Source organism: Bos mutus, chromosome 20 (assembly GCF_027580195.1).
Source record: "Bos mutus isolate GX-2022 chromosome 20, NWIPB_WYAK_1.1, whole genome shotgun sequence".
Lineage (NCBI taxonomy): Eukaryota > Metazoa > Chordata > Mammalia > Artiodactyla > Bovidae > Bos > Bos mutus.
In genome coordinates this window covers 28,685,228-28,705,547 of record NC_091636.1, presented here as the reverse complement: position 1 = coordinate 28,705,547, position 20,320 = coordinate 28,685,228, and positions in this window count along the sequence as shown.

The following is a 20,320-nucleotide window of genomic DNA, read 5'->3' as shown; positions in this document are numbered from 1 at the left end:
TCTATGTTCATCAGTGATATTGGCCTGTAGTTTTCTTTTTTTGTGGGATCTTTGTCAGGTTTTGGTATTAGGGTGATGGTGGCCTCATAGACTGAGTTTGGAAGTTTACCTTCCTCTTGCAGACACATTCTTTACCATCTGAGCCATCAGGGAAGCCCCAAGAGTGGACACCAAGTTGGGATGAGATGTGCTAGAGATTTATTGGGCAAATGTTCATGGAGGAGCATGTGTGGGTGGGAATTGCCTTCAGAATATGCAGGTGAAAAGAAAGAGGTAAGAAAGGAAGACCCCAGACTACCAGACAGATCTAAGAAGGTCTCAGCTGGGCAGACAGGGAGCCCCAGAGCAATGATTTCCCATCATAGGAGTCTTGAGTCAAACAGGTATGGCAAACATGTGTCTCCATGGTTGACACATCTCCCCACAGAAGTGGGAAGCCAGACAGTGGGGGCTGTTGGTGACACACATGCCTTCCACTCAAACATGGCTCTAGAGTCCCTGCCATGCTCAGTCCTGGCTGGTGTCAAACTGGGGAGAACGCGGCCTCAGCGGGAGCTCTGCTTGAGATCCCAATCTGCAGTGTCTGGAAGCCACCTTCCAGGTACCATCTCAGCAGCAATTTCTCTTGAAAGGGTATCTGAGCAGCACACCTTCATGGTCGACACATCTTCCCACAGAGGTAGGAAGCCAGATATCTGGATGTAAAACCAATGACCAACCTCCAGTGGGACAGAAGTTTGGAGAATTGAATTTGCTCCCCATTGTCTATGTGGAGGAGTTTAAGCTATTGTTGAGACCTTCCTTGGGCCATTGAGGGGGAAGGTAAGGTCTATACCTATGGTATCAGTTGATTTCCTTTGATCTTATCTGGATTCTTATCCCTGTAGGTTGAGCTTCTATGTACAGAACAAGATCTTCCCATCTGCTATCTATGCAGCTGTGACTCAGAAATCTCCAAGAGTGTGGACTGGATTCAAGCCCATAGTAGGATTGGCTTATTGTAATCAAATCTGATCAGAAAATCTCCTTCTAGACACTTGATCTTCAGTCGGTTCAGTTGCTCAGTCGTGTCCGACTCTTTGTGACCCCATGGACTGCAGCACACCAGGCCTCCCTGTCCATCTCCAACTCCCAGAGTTTACTCAAACTCATGTCCATTGAGTAGGTGATGCCATCCAAACATCTCATTCTCTGTCATCCCCTTCTCCTCCCGCCTTCAATCTTTCCTAACATCAGGGTCTTTTCCAATGAGTCAGCTCTTTGCATCTGGTGGCCAAAGTATTGGAGTTTCCGCTTCAGCATCAGTCCTTCCAATGAACACTCAGGGCTGATTTCCTTTAGGATGGACTGGTTGGATTTCCTTGCAGACCAAGGGACTTTCAAAAGTCTTCTCCAACAACACAGTTCAAAAGCATCAATTCTTCAGCACTCAGCTCTCTTTATAGTCCAACTCCCACATCCATATATGACTACTGGAAAAACCATGGCTTTGATTAGATGGACCTTTGTTGGCAAAGTAACATCTCTGCTTTTTAATATTCTGTCTAGGTTGGTCATAACTTTCCTTCCAAAGAGTAAGTGTCTTTTAATTTCATGGCTGCAGTCACCATTGGCAGTCATGCATCTGCATCCACTTGATCTTGGACTTCACTTAATTTTTATTCTGAACACATTCTATGTCCTTTCTAGGGGTCCTGTCTTCAAAGACTAGAGGACTAATTTGCTCGATTAAGGAAGCAAACAAATGAAGGCTTAGACACTGAAAGCAAGAAAGTCAACTGATTTCTCCCTAAGATGAGGCTGATGGAAGAGACTATCTGGGCAATGATCTCTAAATCTTACTGTATGGGATAACGGACTTGGGGAAACCCACTTCAACAAAGTTATAAATAAAACCCTCTAAAGACTAGCACAAAAGAAATACCACAGTCCTTAGTGAGGAGGCAGACAAGTGTGGAGTCTAAAGTGCATAGCCCAGCAGCACATTACCAGGATGTGCATGGTCTTCAGAGAGCTGGCTCGGCTCTCCTTCCAGCTTGCTGGAAGACCGTGGGCAAGTTGTTTGAGGCCAGTGAGTCTTTGCTTCCTCATTTATATGATGAAGTAAGAAACACATCTCTTGTTCATTATGTAGTTAAAGGAATTAAGAAACACAAAGGAGAACAGCACAGTAAAGAAGTCCCAACTCTCCATCAGCAATTCAACTTCTTTGATGAAGCTACCAAATCTCTCTGAGTCTCAGTTGCCTCTCTTTAAAATGAAGGCCACGATAGCAAGTCATAGAGTTGTGCCTGTTAAGTCAAAACGCATCAGGAGCATTTCTCACAGTGCTCCATAGTGGAAGGTGTTGGTGACACACCTGCTTTGCACTCAGAGAACATCAGCCCCACTTGCAATTTTCCAGCTGCCAACACCTGCATTTTTCTTGCTGCTGGACCAGATTTGCTGCTCAAGAAGTGGGACCAACTTGCCAGAGAATGAATGTCCCCCAAGGAACAGCCCTCAACCAATGTCTAATGGTAACCATATAAATCACCCAGTAATCTTCCATCTTGGAGTTCCCTGGTAGCTCAGTCAGTAGATAATTTTCCTGAAGTGCAGGAGACCTGGGTTCGATCCCTGGGCTGGGAAGACAGTCTGGAGAAGGAAATGGCAACCCACCCCAGTATTCTTGCCTGGAAAATCCCATGGACAGAGGAACCTGGCAGACTGCAGTCCATGGGGTCACAAGAGTCAGACACAGCTTAGCAATTAAACCCCTACCAACCTTCCATCTCAGGTAGAGCAACTCAGGCTCGTGTCTCATGTCCCCACAGTGGTAACTAGCCAACAAAATGCACCTTTTATTGGCTGACTTTTCTTCCCTGTCTTACTTCCCTACTCTCCTAACAGATTTTCTTCCATCTCCTAAATATAAAAGTGCTTACACATCCCATCAACAGACAAAAGAAGATGTGGTATATATAGACAATGGAATATTTCTCAGCCATAAAAAGGATGACATTTGCCATTTGCAGCAACGTGGATGGACCCAGAGGACATTATGCCTAGTGAAACACATCAGACAGAAAAGGCAAAATACTATATGATGTGACATGTGTAGAATACAGATGAACGTGTATGAAAAACAGAAACACACTCAGATACAGAAGACAAACTAGTGGTTCCCAAAGGGGAGAAGGAGGATGAAAATTAGGGGTTTGGGATTAACAGATACAAACTAGTATGTATAAGACAGATAAGCAACAGGGATATCCTATACAGCACAGGGAATTATAGCCATTATCTTATAACAACTTTTAATGAAGTATAATCTGTAGAAATACTGAATCACTATGCTATACATGAAACTAATATATTATTGTAAATCAACTATACTTCAAAGAAATATTTGCACTTGAATTCATTTCTCAGAGCCTGCACTTAGGGGAACCTGACTAAGATAATCAGGCATACACACGCAAAACATTCAATAAAGCTGGCCAAGAATATTATAAAGAATGTGCTTTGTAAAATATAGATCATTATGTAAATATTAGCAGTGATAAAAAAAATTTATCAAATTCTGAGTAGGAAAAGAAGGCATCCAAAACTATCACACTTAAGACATCTAGAAAGAACCTTGAAAGTCACCTTGTTTATTTCTACCAGTAACTTCCCACTCATTCCCATCCCCACATCCTCCAGAACAAAATGTAAATTCATGTGACACCTTGGAACCTTGCCCTTAGAATAGCACATGATTGTGTAGATTTCTGGGAAGAACCAGAAGAAAGAAAGAGGTTTTCACAACCACTTTTTATCTTCTTAGGTCAACTTGTTATCTTCTCAGCCCAAGACAGATCTGGATGTAGCTACTCCAAAGAGAAAACAAAGAACCTAGCTACTCACCAGAGAAGGCAATGGCACCCCACTCCAGTACTCTTGCCTGGAAAAATCCCATGGATGGAGGAGCCTGGAAGGCTGCAGTCCATGGAGTTGCTGAGGGTCGGACATGACTGAGTGACTTCACTTTCACTTTTCACTTTCATGTATTGGAGAAGGAAATGGCAACCCACTCCAGTGTTCTTGCCTGGAGAATCCCAGGGATGGGGGAGCCTGGTGGGCTGCCGTCTATGGTGTCGCACAGAGTCGGACACGACTGAAGTGACTTAGCAGCAGCAGCAGCAGCTACTCACAAAAAGCTGACAGCCCCTAGGATGGGTGGAGTAGCTGGGTTTAAACTTCCAGCCTAGCAGAAGGCCTATTCTCCTGTAGCCCTTCAAGTCTGCCCAGACAGCTCTGTAAAAAGTTAAGTGAAGTTGCTCAGTCATGTCCGACTCTTTGCGACCCGATGGATTGTAGCCCACCAGGCTTCTCTGTCCATGGGATTTTCCAGGCAAGAGTACTGGAGTGGGTTGCCATTTCCTTCTCCAGGGGATCTTCCCGACCCAGGGATGGAACCTGGGTCTCCTGCTTTGCAGGCAGACACTTTACCCTCTGAGCCACCAGGGAAGCTAGCTTTAATAAGTCAGTCTGGGGCCCAGCCTCTGCAGACTGACAGGATCACAGGTTCCGTAGCAGCCTCACTACTCACCCCACCCCCACCCCCCGCACCATCTGCCCAAACCAAACTTGTCCCCAAGGATCCCATTCAAAGCCTGTAACTGAATGAATCCTGCTTTATGTGGAAATGAAACATGGCCCAGAGAGGTTTTCTTTCAAGGCCCATTTTCAGTTCAGTTAGCACATCTTGGCCTATGAAAGTGTTAGTTGCTTCAGTCGTGTCCGACTCTTTGCAAGCCCATGAATGGTAGCCCACCAGGCTCCTCCGTCCTTGGGATTCTCCAGGCAAGAATACTGAAGTGGCTTGCCGTTCTGTTCTCCAGGGGATCTTTTTGACCCAGGGATTGAACCTGGGCCTCCCGAGTTACAGACAGATTCTTTACCATTTGAGCTACCAGGGGAGCCCATCTTGGCCTATAGGAAATACCAAATACCAATGCATCACTTCCCAACCAGGTGGGCTGGCCTATCTCTACATCTTGAGAATATTTACCATCAAAACAGCAAGATGGCTAATAGGAAAGGGTGAGAAGGTGTGGCACCCCGAGCCATTTTCTACAGCAGGGGGAAACCTTGATTGCAGAGGTGCAATTTAGCGCATTGGGATTTTATTTATATATCCAATGTATAACCTAGAATTAACCTTCACAAGGTCAGGAACATTTTTTTCAGTTTGTTTACAGGTATATCCCAGCACCTGGAACAATGCCTGAGGTATAGCAGATACTCAGTATTTTCTTGTTATTTTCTTTAGAGGAGAATCAACTATAATTTATCTAAGGAGAAATGTGAAAGGGAGCAGGACTTGCTCCCCGCACCACCCCCCCACCCCCACCCACCATGGCTTTTGCCTGCCTTTTGCCTGTGGGAAACTTTAGTCAAAGAATATGCTTAATCAGAGACATGAGAAATGCTAAAACAAAGGAAAACAGTCAAAGGAGACTAAATAATAATAATATAGTCATTAAGCATAGTCAAGGACCTTTACTTCATCCTCAAGGGCTATAGATAATATTCTGAGCCATATCCTGTGAGTTGTCATAGATAGATATCAAAACACCAGGTGGAGAAACATGATGACCAGACTGTACCCTGGGCTTAAGCTGCCACAATTGTGAAAATTGACCACAAAGTAATGGGAACAAGTGCACCCTGGAGCTGAAGATTAACTGTACCTAAAACAACCAAGATGATGCTAGTCAGACCACTGATGACCAATATGAAGATGACTGTTAGAGATGGTTCTGCATGTAGCCCCCCTACCCCGCTGTATCCATAAATGCTCTCACCCCCTGCTTGTCAGTGGACGAGTCGGCCTTTGGACAGATGTCTGCCAGCCTCCCCCCAGGTTGCCAGCATCTGAAATAAAGCAAACTTTCCTTTCCACCAACCTGGCCTGTTTATTGGCTTTTGAGTGGTGTACAGCCGAACCCTCCATGCACACCTTTCAGTAACAAATGTGCAGACCTTAAGTGTATGATGAGTTTTGACAAATGTATGTACCCAATTAATTTAAACACTCCTCAAGACTGAAAATATCTCCATCACCCCAAAATGCTCCCTAAGGTCTCTTCCCTGTCAATCACCTAGTCCTTCCCAGAGACAACAGCTATTTGGATTTCTATCATCATAGATTAGCTTGGACCTTATATAAATAGAATCACAGTACAGTTTGTACTCTGTGATGTCTGACTTCTTTTGTTTCACTTAATATTTTTGAGATTCAGCCATTTTCTTACAGGTTTCAGTAATTTATTTTTTTTCTATTGCTAAGCAGACTCCATTTATGAATGTATCACAACTTGTTTGTCTGTTCTCCTGTGGGTAGACACTGGAGCTGTTTCCAGATTTTGGCAGCTATAAGTATTCTTACACAATTGTTTTTGTGAGCATATGTTTTCATTTCTCTGGGTAAATAGATAGGAATGGAATTTCTGGGTCATAGGATAGATGTATGTTTAACTTGAAAAAAAGAAACAATTTTCTGAAAGGACTGTATCAGTATCATATATCCTCACTAATATTTGGTATTTGTTCATCTTTTTCCTTTTAATTATCCTAGTGACTTAGCAGCAGTAGCAGTAGCAGCAGCAGCAGTGGGTATGAAATGGAATCTCACTGTGGTTTTAATTTGCATTTCTCAGATGACCAGTAATATTGAGCATATTTTCATGTGCGTGCTGATCATTTGCATATCTTTTTTATGAAGTGTCTATTCAAGTCCTTGGTCAGTTTTTGTATTGGGTTGTTTGTTTTCTTATTGATTCTAAGGAGTTCTTTAATTATTCTGATTATAACTTTTCTTTTGTCAGAAAATAGATAGGTATGCCTCAGACTGGAAGAAAGCTGAGCAGAAATTTTTAATGTTGATTAAGCTCAATTTGTAATTGTGTATGTGTGTGTGGTTAGTGCCTACTATGTTCTGTCTAAAAAATCTTTGGCTTCCCTAAGTTCACAAAGGTATTCTCTTACGTTTCTTTAAGATGCTTCATAACTTCAGGCATTTAGCTCTATGATCCATCTGAACTTACATCCAGGTGGCTCAGATGGGAAAGAGTCTGCCTGCAAAGCCGGAGACCTGGGCTCAATCCCCGAGTCAGGAAGATGCCCTGGAGAAGGAACTGGCAACCCACTCCAGTATTCTTTCCTGGAGATTCCCATGGACAAAGGAGTCTGATGGGCTGGAGTCCGTGGGGTCGCAGAGTCGGACATGAGTGAGCGAGTGAACCACGATGGTCTAAAGTAGTACCGGAGGTACTTTTTTGCTGCACGGTTATCGACTGAACCACAATGGTCTAAAGTAGTACCGGAGGTACTTTTTTGCTGCACGGTTATCTAGTGGTTCCAGCATCATTTGTAGAAAAGGCTCTTCTTTCCCTGTTGAATTGTGATGGTGCCTTTCTTTAAAAAGAACAAACAATTGACTATATCTATATCTGGAATCTGAATTCTGTACCATTGATCTGTGTGTCTATCCTTATGTCAATACCAACTGTCTTAATTACTATAGGTTTGTATTTACTCTTGAAAGTAAGGAATGTTAGTTTTCTGACTTTGCTATTTTTTTCCAGAGTGTTTTCACTAATCTTGTTCCTTTTAATCTAAATTTTGGTACTGGCTTGACAATTTCTACCCCAAAAAAGCCTGTCAGAATTTTAGTCGGGATTACATTGAATCTTTGGATTAAAGTGGGGATAAATGACATTTTAACAATACAGGACCTTCTCATCCATGAACCCAGTGTATCTTTCCATTTATTTATGTCTTCTTCATTTGTTTTAGCAATGTTTTATAGTTTATAGTTTGCAGTTCAAGACTCTTGCGTATCTTCTGATAAATAATGTATTTATTTTATGCTTTATAATGCTATTGTAAATGCAGACTTTTAAGTTTCATTTTCTGATTTTTATTCCTAGTATATAGAAATACACTTGATTTTCAGATACCGACTTTATGTCCTTGCTAAATTCACTTATTAGTCTTAATAGTTTTTGGTAGATTCCTTCTAAATCAGATTATTTATGTACACACTCTATCATTTGTGAATAAAAGTTTTACTTCTCCTTTCCAATCCTGTCTTTTTTTATCTTTTACCCTGCCTAGGATTTCCAGTACAATGCTGAATACAATTGTGAGAACAGACATCCTTGCTTCATTTTCAATTCAATATTTTACTTTTATTATATGACATTAGCTATAATTATTTTGTAGACAGCCTCTATCAGGTTGAGGACATGTTCTTTGATGCCTAATTTGTTGATAGCTTGGATTTTTGTAATGAATAAATGTTGGAATTTGGTCAAATGATTTTTTGGTATCTATTGAGCTAATCATAATTTTCTCCTTGATTCTGTTAATGTGCTTACTAGCTTTTATTGATTTCCAAATTTTAAACCAACCTTGCCTTCCTGGAAAAATCTTCCACTTGGTCTTGATATAAGCATCTTCTTTGTATCTTGCTTGATTCCATTTGTTAATATTGTTAAGGATTTTTGTGTACAGTTATAGGAGGAATGTGGGTCTGTTGTTTTGTTTGTTTGTTTTGGTGTCTTGTCAGCTTTTGATATCAGGATTATGCTGACCTCACAAAATCAGTTGTTAAGTGTCTCCTTTTTCCTCTGTTCTGAAAAATTGTGTAGGATTGATATTATTTCCTATGTAAAAATGTTGGATAGAACTCACCGGTGAAACCATGCAGCCTGGAGTTTTCTTTGTGTGAAAGTTTTTATTATTAAATTTCCTTAACAGACATGTAGCTATTCAGATTTTGTATTTCTAGGGTTAGTCTTGCTAAGCTATATCTTTCAATAAATTTACCTAGTTCATCTAAATTACCACATTTATGGGCATTAAAATGCATTCATAATATCCTCTTAATATCCTGTCTCTGTCTATAAGAGCTGTAGTGATGTCCTCTCCCATTCCTGGTATTATTTGTATTTTCTCTTTTGTTTTCTTTAGTCCATTGTGCTCTGGATTTATCAATTTAAAGAAAATATTTTCCATGAAACAACTTTTGGCTTTGTTGGTTTTGCCAATTATTTGTAGACTTACTGTTTTAGTGATTTCCAGTCTTCTTTATGTTTTTGTATTTTTATTATTTTGGTTTAATTCGTTCTTCTTTTCCTAGTATTTTAGGTAAAGGTTTAGATAATTGATCTTAAACCTTTCTAGTTCTCTAATATGAGCATTTAATGCCATAAATTTCTTTCTAAAGATTTAATAGCTGCATCTCACAAAGTTTGACTCCCATTTTCCTTCATCTTAAAATATTTTAAAATAATTTATTTATTTAAAATAATTTCTCTCACAATTTCCTCTTTGATTCATGGATTATTTAAAGAACCCATTACTAATTCTCCAAATAATTGAGGGGTTTTGTAGATACATCTTTCTTATTATTGATTTCTAATTTCATTATATTGTGGTAAGAGAACATAAATATGATTAACAATGTTCATGTGCCCATCATTCCAGTTCTGAGTTGGCAATGATGAAGGCTGGTTAATGTCAACTAACTGAATCATTTTATTTATTTTATTATTCAGTGGCTCTTCTGTTGGATGCTTTCTGGTGGGCGTTAAAGTATGATACAGAAATCTTCACACGTTGTTCCCACTCCCGTGTGTCCACGCGCAAGCCTCTACTCCACCAACACAGCCTTGATCTTCCTGTGTTCCTTCCAGGCCCCAGCAGGCCACCGAGTACCGTCTAGGAATCTGCATGTATACTCTTACCTCATTTTACTTCTCTTTTGGCTCAAAGTGAAGCCCCAGGTGTATTACTTGCAGTTCTGTCTACAAAGATTTTCCTCCTCACTTTCTTTCAAGGTCACACTTGAATGCGGATATAACGCAGCACTATCTGTCTTCATCTTATTTCCATGTACTGAGATGATGCAACTTTATCCAAGGAAAAAGAAGGCTTTTTCCTCCTCCCTCAGCTAATCATGAGATCCTCCCTACAGCCACAGGTATGAGCTGGGAGACGGCTGCTGCTGCAACTATAGTGAGAGACGCAGAAGTGTGGGTGACCTGCCCAGTGCAGTCACCTGTCTCTTTGTGCTGCTTAGGCCTGAACCTAGACTGTGTGCTGTGCTAAGTCACGTCCGTTGTGTCCGACTCTGTGCAACCCGACAGACCATATCCCGCCAGGCTCCTCTGTCCATGGGATTCTCCAGGCAAGAATACTGGAGTGGGTTGCCATGCCCTTCTCCAGGGGATCTTCCCGACCCAGGGATCACACCCACATCTCTTACATCTCCTACGTTGGCAGGTGGGTCCTTTACCACTAGTGCAACCTGGGAAGCCCTAGAACATATCCATTTTATTATAGACTGATACTAGGCCTGTCCAACTGTATGATTTGATAGATCTGATTGACCACAGATCAGAATGGTTAGTCTCAGGAACAGGGTCATTTGGTGCTCCAAATAACCAAGCATTCTATCTCTGCTGCTGCTAAGTTGCTTCAGTCATGTCTGACTCTGTGCGACCCCATAGACAGCAGCCCACGAGGCTCCCCATTCCTGGGATTCTCCAGGCAAGAACACTGGAGTGGGTTGCCATTTCCTTCTCCAGTGCATGAAAGTGAAAAGTGAAAGTGAAGTCGCTCAGTCGTGTCTGACTCTTAGCGACCCCATGGACTACAGCCCACCAGGCCCTCTGTCCATGGGATTTTCCAGGCAAGAGTACTGGAGTGGGGTGCCATTGCCTTCTCCTACCAGGTCCCAATATCATGCCAAGAGCTGTTTTTCAAAATGTGTCTATTTCCCTGCTGCAAATGCTATGACCTTGCTCCAGAACCCCAGAGGCCTGCATTGCCATTCTCTCACAGAGGCTTGCCATAAATTCCGCACTGCATCTTTTCCCACCACAGACACCTCCAACACGATAGAGCCTGTAAGACTGTATGACCTACATAGGAAGTCTGTCTGCGCCACAGCCCGGACTTGTGCAGAGCCCTTTCCTACTCTGGCCACGCTCAACCCTGACAGCCTTCCATGTCACTAGGCGTATGGGCCTGGGCAATATTCCTAGGTGTGGAATGGGTTTTCTCTAGAACCCAAATGACCTACTAGGCTTTGTTCTTCTTTTTGTGATAGGGGATGCAAAATGCTATCAGTTTTCTTTTATTTTGGTGGAGATATTCTAGCACATTCCTGACCATTATCCCCTAAAAACTTCACTGAAGCATCAGGTTCTTCAATTGCCACAGGGTTTTTCTCTCTCTTTCTGAACCCTACATGTTTTAAATGGATTTCAACACACTACCTCCTCTTGCTCATTTTTCCTAATCAGTAATAGATTAATGCAATGTCCCACAGGATGTCTAGACAGTCCAGATCTCTTTGGAATATATTAGGACAGAGAGTGGGGAAGTTAACATAGCCCTAGGGCAAAACTGGAAATGAATATTCATTGTCCATTTCATATAAATATGAACTCTTTCTAATCTTTTCTGATCAGAATAGAAAAGAACACGTTCACAAAAGCCACTGACTTTAGGCCAAATGTCTGAGGCCTTCTTAATCTGCTCGAGCAAGCATCCCCAAGTGTAGCACAGCAGCTGCGATTAAGATTCTTACAGTCACAGAAGAACAAAAGAGAAAGGAGACAAATGGAAAACAAACAGCAAAAAGGCAAATCCAAACATGTTAATTATTACATTAATGTGAAAGTACTAACACTCCAGTCAAAAGATACAGATTAACAGACTGGATAAGAAAGATAGACCCAAGTACATATTGTCTACAAGTTTTTCAGGGTGGCAGATTTTAAAACTTGATTATGCTGGTTGCAAAATGTGTACATTTTTCCAAAACTGATCAAACTGAACACTTTAAAAAGGCAAATGTTACTGCATATAAATTATACCTTAATAAAGATGTGAAAGAAAATGTTACAAAAAGAGGGCATGCCCAGCTCATTCTTTGAGTCTAGACTTACCATGATAACATATATAAACAAGGAAAGAAGATGGAAGCAGGCAGGCCAGTAGAACTGATAAAAGTAGATGCAAAAATCCTAAGTTAAGTATTAACAAAGTGAATTCAGCAATGCGTAAAGAAAGAGAAAACATCATGATCAAGTTGGGTGTCCCAGGATTATATGCTCAGTTTAAGCTTTAAAAAAGAAAAAAAGTTGGTCAATGTAATCCATCATATTAATAAATTATGAGTAAACACATATGACCATCACCAGAGATGCAGAAAGAGCATTTGATAAAATATAAAAAGAAACTTCCTAAACATAAGTTACAGTAAACAACATACTTAATGATAAAATGCTTAAGACCACGAAGATCTGTTTCCATTACTCCTTTCACATACTGGAGATCTTATCCATGCAGATGGAAAAAAATGTAAAAGGCTTTGGAAAGAATACGTAAGTGTCACTATATATCAGAACTATGATTGCTCACAAAGAAACCCTGAGAATCTGTAGATAAATTATTAGAATTAGTAGCAAAGCTGCTATATACAAAATCATTATTAAAAAATCAACAGAATTTCTATGTATTAGACAAAGTTTAAAATGTAACTTATGTAAGGATGTTATTTACAATAACAATAGCAACAAAAGAATTCCCCAAAAGAAATGTCAATACAGATGTATATGCCCTTTTTGGAAAAAAAATCATAATTATAAAAATGTACTGGGCTTCCCTGGTGGCTCACTGGTGAACAATCTGCCTGCCAATTCGGGAGACGTGGGTTTTATCCCTGATCCAGGAAGACCCCATGTTCTGTGGCTCAGCTAACCAACCCCATGTGCCGCAACTACTGGGCCTGTGCTCTAGAGCCCAGGAGCCACAACTACTGAGCCCACCTGCTGCAACTGCTGAAGCCCGTGCGCCTGGAGCCCCTGCTCCACGACAAGAGAAGCCCGCACCACGAGGAGGCCGTGCACCGCAGCTAGAGAGCAGCCCCCGCTCGCCACAGCAAGAGAAAGGCCCTCGCAGCAATGAAGGCCCAGCACAGCCAAACATAAACAAACACATGCTAAAGATAAATAAATGAAATTACTTAAAAATTTACTGAAAGAGAAGACTTAAGTAAAAAAAGCAATATTCCATGTTATTGCATAGAAAGACTCCATGTAATAAAGGACTTCATTTCCATAAAAAAAATGTATCCGTAAAATTAATGCAAGTCCCATCAAACCCCCAACTGAGTTTTTCATGAAACTCAACAAGCTGTGTGTGTGTATCTGTGTGTGTGTGTTCATATTCAGAGAACAAAGAATAATGCTTCTGAAGAAAATCAAGCTTGGGGCAGGGAGATAATAACCCCTAGAAGGATTTATTATAAAGGTATAGAAATTAAGACAGCAAGGTATGGGTATAGGAGTAGACAAAAAAGATGGCTAGGACAGCCCAGAGATCCTCCAAACAGACTCATGTATATACAGAAACTGGGATTTATAACAACAGTCATTACACGTCAGCAAGGTAAGGATGAGCTATACGATAAATGGAGGTTAGACAGTTTTTCATATAGAAAAATGAAATTGGATCCCTACTTCATATCATACATGGAAATCAATTCCACGTGGAATAAAGACTAAAATGTGCATGGTATAATGACGAGATCTTTTAGAAGACAATATAGGAAAAAGTCTTAAGTATTCAGCATAGAGAATTATTTCTTACATATGATGGACAAAGTACAAACCCCCAAGGAAAGCACACCCCTCTCAGTGCAGGTCTAGCAGAGCTCACAGTGGCCTCTGGTGTCAGGGCCAATGGCTCCTGCCTCTTGCCATTCGGGAGACTTTAGAGCAGGGCAATCAGGGCTCCGGGGAGGTTCTGGATGAGCAAAAAGAACACGGCTGCTTCCATCTTTGTAATCTCCTAGCAGGAGATTGGCTGCACCTTCCCACAGAAAGAAAAAGGGTTGAAAAGGCTGGGCAACACATCAATGTAATTTAGAAAGCACTATTCAAGAGACAAGTAGTTAAGCTTTGAAATATTGCTTCCCCAGTATAATACCTGTCAGATGAGCAGCACATTTTCTTTGATGCTGAGCTAACGACAAAAAGGCAAGATGACATGATGAGGAGTGAGGATGAAAGAGGACGTGTAAAACGGGTGGGAAAGAAGGACCCTACGAAAGGGATGCATCAGAAGTGACCAAACCTCCATGGTGGAAAAAGGTGACGTGCATCTCACTCCTCACTACCCTCATGCTACCACACGATACTGGTCGCCCCTCTAGCCAGCCAGGGGGATATGACTGCCATGACTCTCATGGGCCAACCACAAGGGAGGGCTCTGGTTGCTCCTCCTTCCTGCATCCTCTGCTGAGAAGAGCAGAACTATGCAAAGGAACCAACATATTACAAGGAAGAAGGGGATCAATTCTAAAACATAGAACAATTGGCTTTTCTACCACTGCTTTCTACCAGACTAGCATTTACCCTTGAGAGTCTAGAGGTCTACACTTGAGTAACAGAATAAATTTTTGCAATTGGACAGGCACCTCCAAATTCACTGGGATCATTAGCATCCAACTCTCAGTAAACTAAATGCTGCACCTGTTGTCTGGTAGATGTTCAGAACCAGCATTAAGTCTCGTGGCTATTTTACAGCGCTATCAACTTGCCACCTGTCCTTGTTTTCAAGACTAGCACATTTTTAACCATGGCTCCAGTGCATCATAATGAAGTATTTGGAAGATTAGCAAAACATTTCAGGCATTTAAACCTGCATGTACACTGTCAGCAAGGTATGGGACAATGGCTCCAGCCGCTACAAGGGAATAGGCAATGATTATACTTGCTCAATAGACTATATTTTTCACTGCCTAAACTACCCTGGTGATAAGCTAGCCATTCTCACAGGCACTATAATTCTGCTGAATAGTACTTTTCTATTCCCAGTATGTTCCTTAGGCCCTCAAGTTTCTGTCTCACTGTGACTTCATTTGAACATGCCTCTCTCTGCCCATTCAAGCAGTCATCCATCAGCTGACTGTATATTTTTCATCTGACATTTATAGAAATCCCCTCCATGTGTCAGACTCTTTGACATTTTGGAATAGATGGAAGATAGAAACCAAATAGTCCTTGTCAAGGAGAATCTGAGCACTCTGTGAGAAGAACGAAAGATAAACACACACAGAGTTTTAAGAATACGGACTTTGGCACCAGATGACATGGGTTCAAATCCCACCTCTGACATTTCCTAGCGCTTGGCCTTGAATAAGTCACTTAATCTTTCTAAGCTTCAGTATCATCCTCTGTAAAATGGAGACTCATCTGTCCAACAAACATTTCTGAGGACCCATGTTATGCCCAGCACAGGCTATGTGCTAGGGCTCAGCGCTGGACCAGACAAAAGCCCTCACAAGTGAGGCTGGCATTCAGACACTGACAAATGGGTATTAACAATGAAACCTAAGACATTGGGAATGATAAGTGCTATGGAGAAGAACAGGGCAGGGTGAGGGGACAGTGAATGAAGGCACAGGCTGCCGTATCAGATGGTCAGGCAACACCTCTCTGAGGAGGCAGCCCTGGGCAGAGACCCAGGTGATTCGGCAGAGAGCCCACTTGACAGTCTACGGGGAGGGCATTCCAGGCAGAGAGAAGAGAAAGGTGGGGACATGCTTGGTGTGGCTGAGGTGGTGAGCAAGGAGAAGTGGGGGCAGGTGGGAGAGCTAAGGCTGGAAGCAGCTCACACTGGGCTATATAGACCCAGGTAGGAACAGTATTAATGGAGGCCCATAATAGCAGCTTCCTTTAGGGTTGGTGTTTGGGTAAGGTAAGGTCATGGATAGGAGGGTGGCATTCAGTAAGCCCTCAGTATGTGTCAGCTGTTACACCCATGGGAGGAGAACGTCACAGAGCTAGGAGGCTGGCATCAGGAAAGCATAGCAGAGGGCTCTGAGGAAGGGCACCAATGTGAAGCTGCTTGTGCCCTCAAGGAATTTACAGTCCAGTCAGAGAAATCAGATGAGACCCTGTATATACACCCACAGTACATAAAATACGGCATGGGCCACTGGGAAAGCTTGATCTTCTATGTTTCAGGAAAAAGTACCATGATTTTCTTTTTCCCTGAAGATCCAGGTGAGCAGATGTGGGTCTTTCTTCACTGCAGGGTCCCTGAGGCCTAGCCCAGGGTCACGTGCACTGTACGTACTCAATATTTGATTTGACAGGAGTAATCATATATATCAAACCATGTTCAACTTCCTGGTGCTGACAGTATTGGTTTCTTAAACCTTCAGACAAAAAGAAAAATGATTTTTTAAAAAAATATAATTCCTGGGGCCAATCCATTGAATGTTTAAGTAGGTCACTGAGATTCTTAGAAATTGATGACAAAGAATCTCTTTAAGGCAAGAGAGTCGTCATGAGGAAAAAACAGTTGCTCTCTGAAAGAGGATGATAAGCTTTCCTGTGAAATACATCCCAGCTGTACCCAGTGGTCCCTGGCACTGGTGACCCCATCTGATTCAACTTGTTTGAGACCAAGATTTATAGAATGAAAGGTGAGCAGAGGCCCTCAGAGGTCATTCTGGCCAATTCTCACAAGCAGGATGCTTGCTTGTATCATGAGAGTAATCAATGTGAAGCTTTAAAAAAAAACAAAACCAAAAGCCTGTCCTATAGTATTCTCCAGCCCTACCATAGCTAAGGACCACTATTCTTCACCTAGATCAAGAGTTAGGCATCATCTAGATGCAGGGCACACGGCGTCCTCAAATCATCCAGTACAGATACTGTTCAATTCATCTCTCTATTGGTCAGGAGCAGCCACCAAGGGCCTCTTTCAGTATCCAGCAATGAGGGTCAGAGTACAGGGAGGTTGTGGAGCTGAGGGTGAGGCACGTGAATATTCAAACAGCTGGTAGAATAGTTCTTCCTAAGCTGGAGGAGAAATTCAAGGCTAGCGAAAGAGGAGGAAACTAACCCAGCAAAGTCAGCATCAAACAGTTGCTAGGAAACAAGAAGATCCTGATACTGTGGGATCCTGGGAATCATGGCTAGGTGAGATAGGAGAAAGGAAAAAGAAGAAACAAACCATGAATGATCTCAGAAAAACATAAGGGAAATGCTCACATTGTCAAGGTGCCAAGTTCGTTTTAAAAAGCAATACCAAAAAATGAAATGGTGTCTTTGGAAAGAGATGAGATACTTGAGCAACAGAAATGGATGAAAGTTCAAGTTAAGCTAGTAGAAGGGACTCCCACTGTACAAATGTGCCAACACTTGCCCTCACTCTCCCCTGAGCAGCCTGATCCCTCTCTCACACCCACATCTAGAGGTCCTGATAGTACTGCCATGGGAATTTTTGTGATAAACAGTGAAGCCTTGCAAATCTCTGAAACTGGTGTTCAGAAAGGAGAAGATGCAATAACTAGCTGAGGGAAGCTGAACTACAAAGCAAAAGACCAGCTTGAATCTGAAGTCTTTCCCACAACAGTCCCCAGAGTTTTCTACTTAGGGAAATAGTCTCTTATACTGTCTGAAATTCTAGTGGTTAAAGATGCATATACATCACTGTACATCCTCTTTTAAAAAAACAAAAACTCCTAGGATGTTATCGGAGATGTTAGTAGTCATTTACACATTAGTGTAAACTACTCATAAAGCTTGTCCACTTGTCTTTCATTTGCTGCAAGCAAAGAGAAGTTTCGGTTAAGGGTGAAAGTTAATAAATGACTCTCTATTTCTTCATGTCTTTTGTTCTACTTTGTATTCCTGCTACTTCTAAAAAGAATTTGGGGCAGCAAATACTTCTGGATTTTGAGGATTTTATGGAATAATGTGCACCAGTTTTGCCCTCCCCACTTCCTCTCCCTCCCATACACACATAAAAGAGTGATACTGTAGTTGAGTATATAGTTAGAACATAGTTGAGGGGTTAGAAACATTAAATTGAAGTGATCTCTGATAACACTGTTTCCTGCTAGTTAAACCACAACCCAATTGTTCCATCAGAACAGAGAGAGAGATACTATATCAGTTATAAAAAAGCAGTCCTACTGGGAAATCAGATTTGGGTCTAATCTAATTGAAGAAATCACAAAGGATCTGGAGGTTTAAGAAAGGGAGAATAAAAGAAGAAAGCCCTGAGTTTTGATCATGCATGCTGTAACCAGAGGAGAGAAGAGTGGAGCCTAAAGATGTCCTGCCCAGCCCTGTGACAGCAGATGCCCTGATCTAAGTGAGGCTCATCACACAGTTTGCTGATTGCACGCTAGCTTCCTTGGCAGATTTGCTACCAACCTGGCAGCACTGGTAGCAACATGCTTATCCAGGGACTTCATAGCCAGTAATGCTATTCTGGTTGGTACATCAGGCTGGTGTAAGTTTGTTTAATGGAGGTCAGACCCTAAACTCTAATCCTTTTTGGCTCTAAGGCCACGAGAGACTGTTTGCATAAGACATGATTATTATGAACCATAGCCCAGGACTAGAACTGTATTAATAATGGAGGGTGAATAAAATCCCCCTTCCACTCCCATTTCTCTTCCTATCCCCCCAACTCCTCTGCATACCCTCTCATGTACCACACAGATATTCTGTTCCTAGACCCCTAATTTGCATTATAATTCAGCTTCATTCTGGATAACATGGCTTCAAAGGGATATCTTGAGTTGCTCTCCACTCCCACCCAGAACCACCATTGTATATACAAGAAAAAAAAAGAAACATTGTTAATTCCAAGAGTTGATTCTCAAATGAATTTTGGACCATGACCCAGTGATAACTTGGGGACATTTTGTTCCTGTAAATTGGTCTTTCTAGCCAGCATCTGGGAGCTGGCTGGGAAATGCACTTAGTAAATCACTCCCAGTGGTTTGGGGAAGGACAGAGAAGGTTCTAGAAGAGATGAGTCAGGCTAGGGGGTGGATAGCACAGAGGGGAAAGGAACAAAGAGCCAAGCAATATTCTGAAAATGGAATTTGTGCCCAGCCAGAAATAACTGTTTGATCAGGTCTAGCTAGAGACTTTCTGAAATGATGAAGCAAATATTAAGAGAGGAATCTTTAAAAGCCTCTCTCAGTGAAGATTACATTCTCGTCAGTGATAAGCCAGGTGGGTGTATAAATATCATGCTCTGCCAGGCAATCTTGATAAGGCCTTGTTCTCCTCTCCAGAGTTGGAAATTGACGTTTTATATTTCAAGAATGTAAAAGTGAAAGTTGCTCAGTTTGTGTCCGACTCTTTGCTACCCCATGGACTATACAGTTCATGGAATTCTCCAGGCCAGAATACTGGAGTGGGTAGCCTTTCCCTTCTCCAGGGGATCTTCCCAACCCAGGGATCAAACCCAGGTCTCTCCATTGCAGGAGGATTCTTTACCAGCTGAGCCACAAGAGAAGCCCAATGTGCCGCACCTAAATGCTCCTGCCCAGTGGCTTGGGATGGACATGATGATGTCATGCTGACTCTACCGAAACAGAAGGTTGACAGTCAGCTTCCTTCCAAGCCCCTCACTGGAAACGCTGGACTGAGGTAGGAATAGCCCAGTACCAGGCTGCCTCTCACCTAGCTAGTGTGTGAGTTTAAGTGTGTGGGCTTGTCTTTGGCAGGCATGCGAGGGGTTTGGGATGAAGCTGAAGCTATGGAAACAGACAGAAGTCACTGCAATGTAGTTGCCACAATCCTTCTAGACTGAAATTAAGCATGCAGCTCCTTCCCGAGGGGATCATAACAGCAGTTCTGTCAGAGGCCCTAATGCTACAGGCACACTGAAAGCCTCATTCATTCATTCCACAAACATTTACCGGCTGTCCACAGTGTGCCAGAGACTACTGGCCTAGGACAGGCAACAGAAGGTCAGCTGCAATCTTGTAGGAAGGGAAAGTGTGTCCAAGGGGCTTCAGAAGCACAGACGACAGCCATGCCAGGGGGAGTAGAAACAAGAGATGGCTCTGGGCCGCTTGAGCCCTGACTGGTCAAACGCTTAAGGAAGGAAGGGTGACTTCAAAGGGGGTCGGAGCAGAAAGGCTGGATCTGATTCTCTCTGGGGAAGAAAGGAAATGAAAACACTCAAAACTGAACCCAAACTGGCCACACCAAAGTGACGGTGGCCCAGAGTGACAGGGAGCCGGGGCTTTCACACGGAGAGCAAGGATCAGCCTGACAGCGCAGGACACACTGCAGTTTTGCCCATGCCTGTCAACATCGATTTACTCACAGTGTCCCCTCCACATGAGAGAGTTGCTGCAGCTTCCCAAACAATCTGACAAGAGGGAAGACAGGGCTGGGCAGTCATACAGCGGGAGGGACTGGGTTCATGTTGGGGCCAGGGCAAA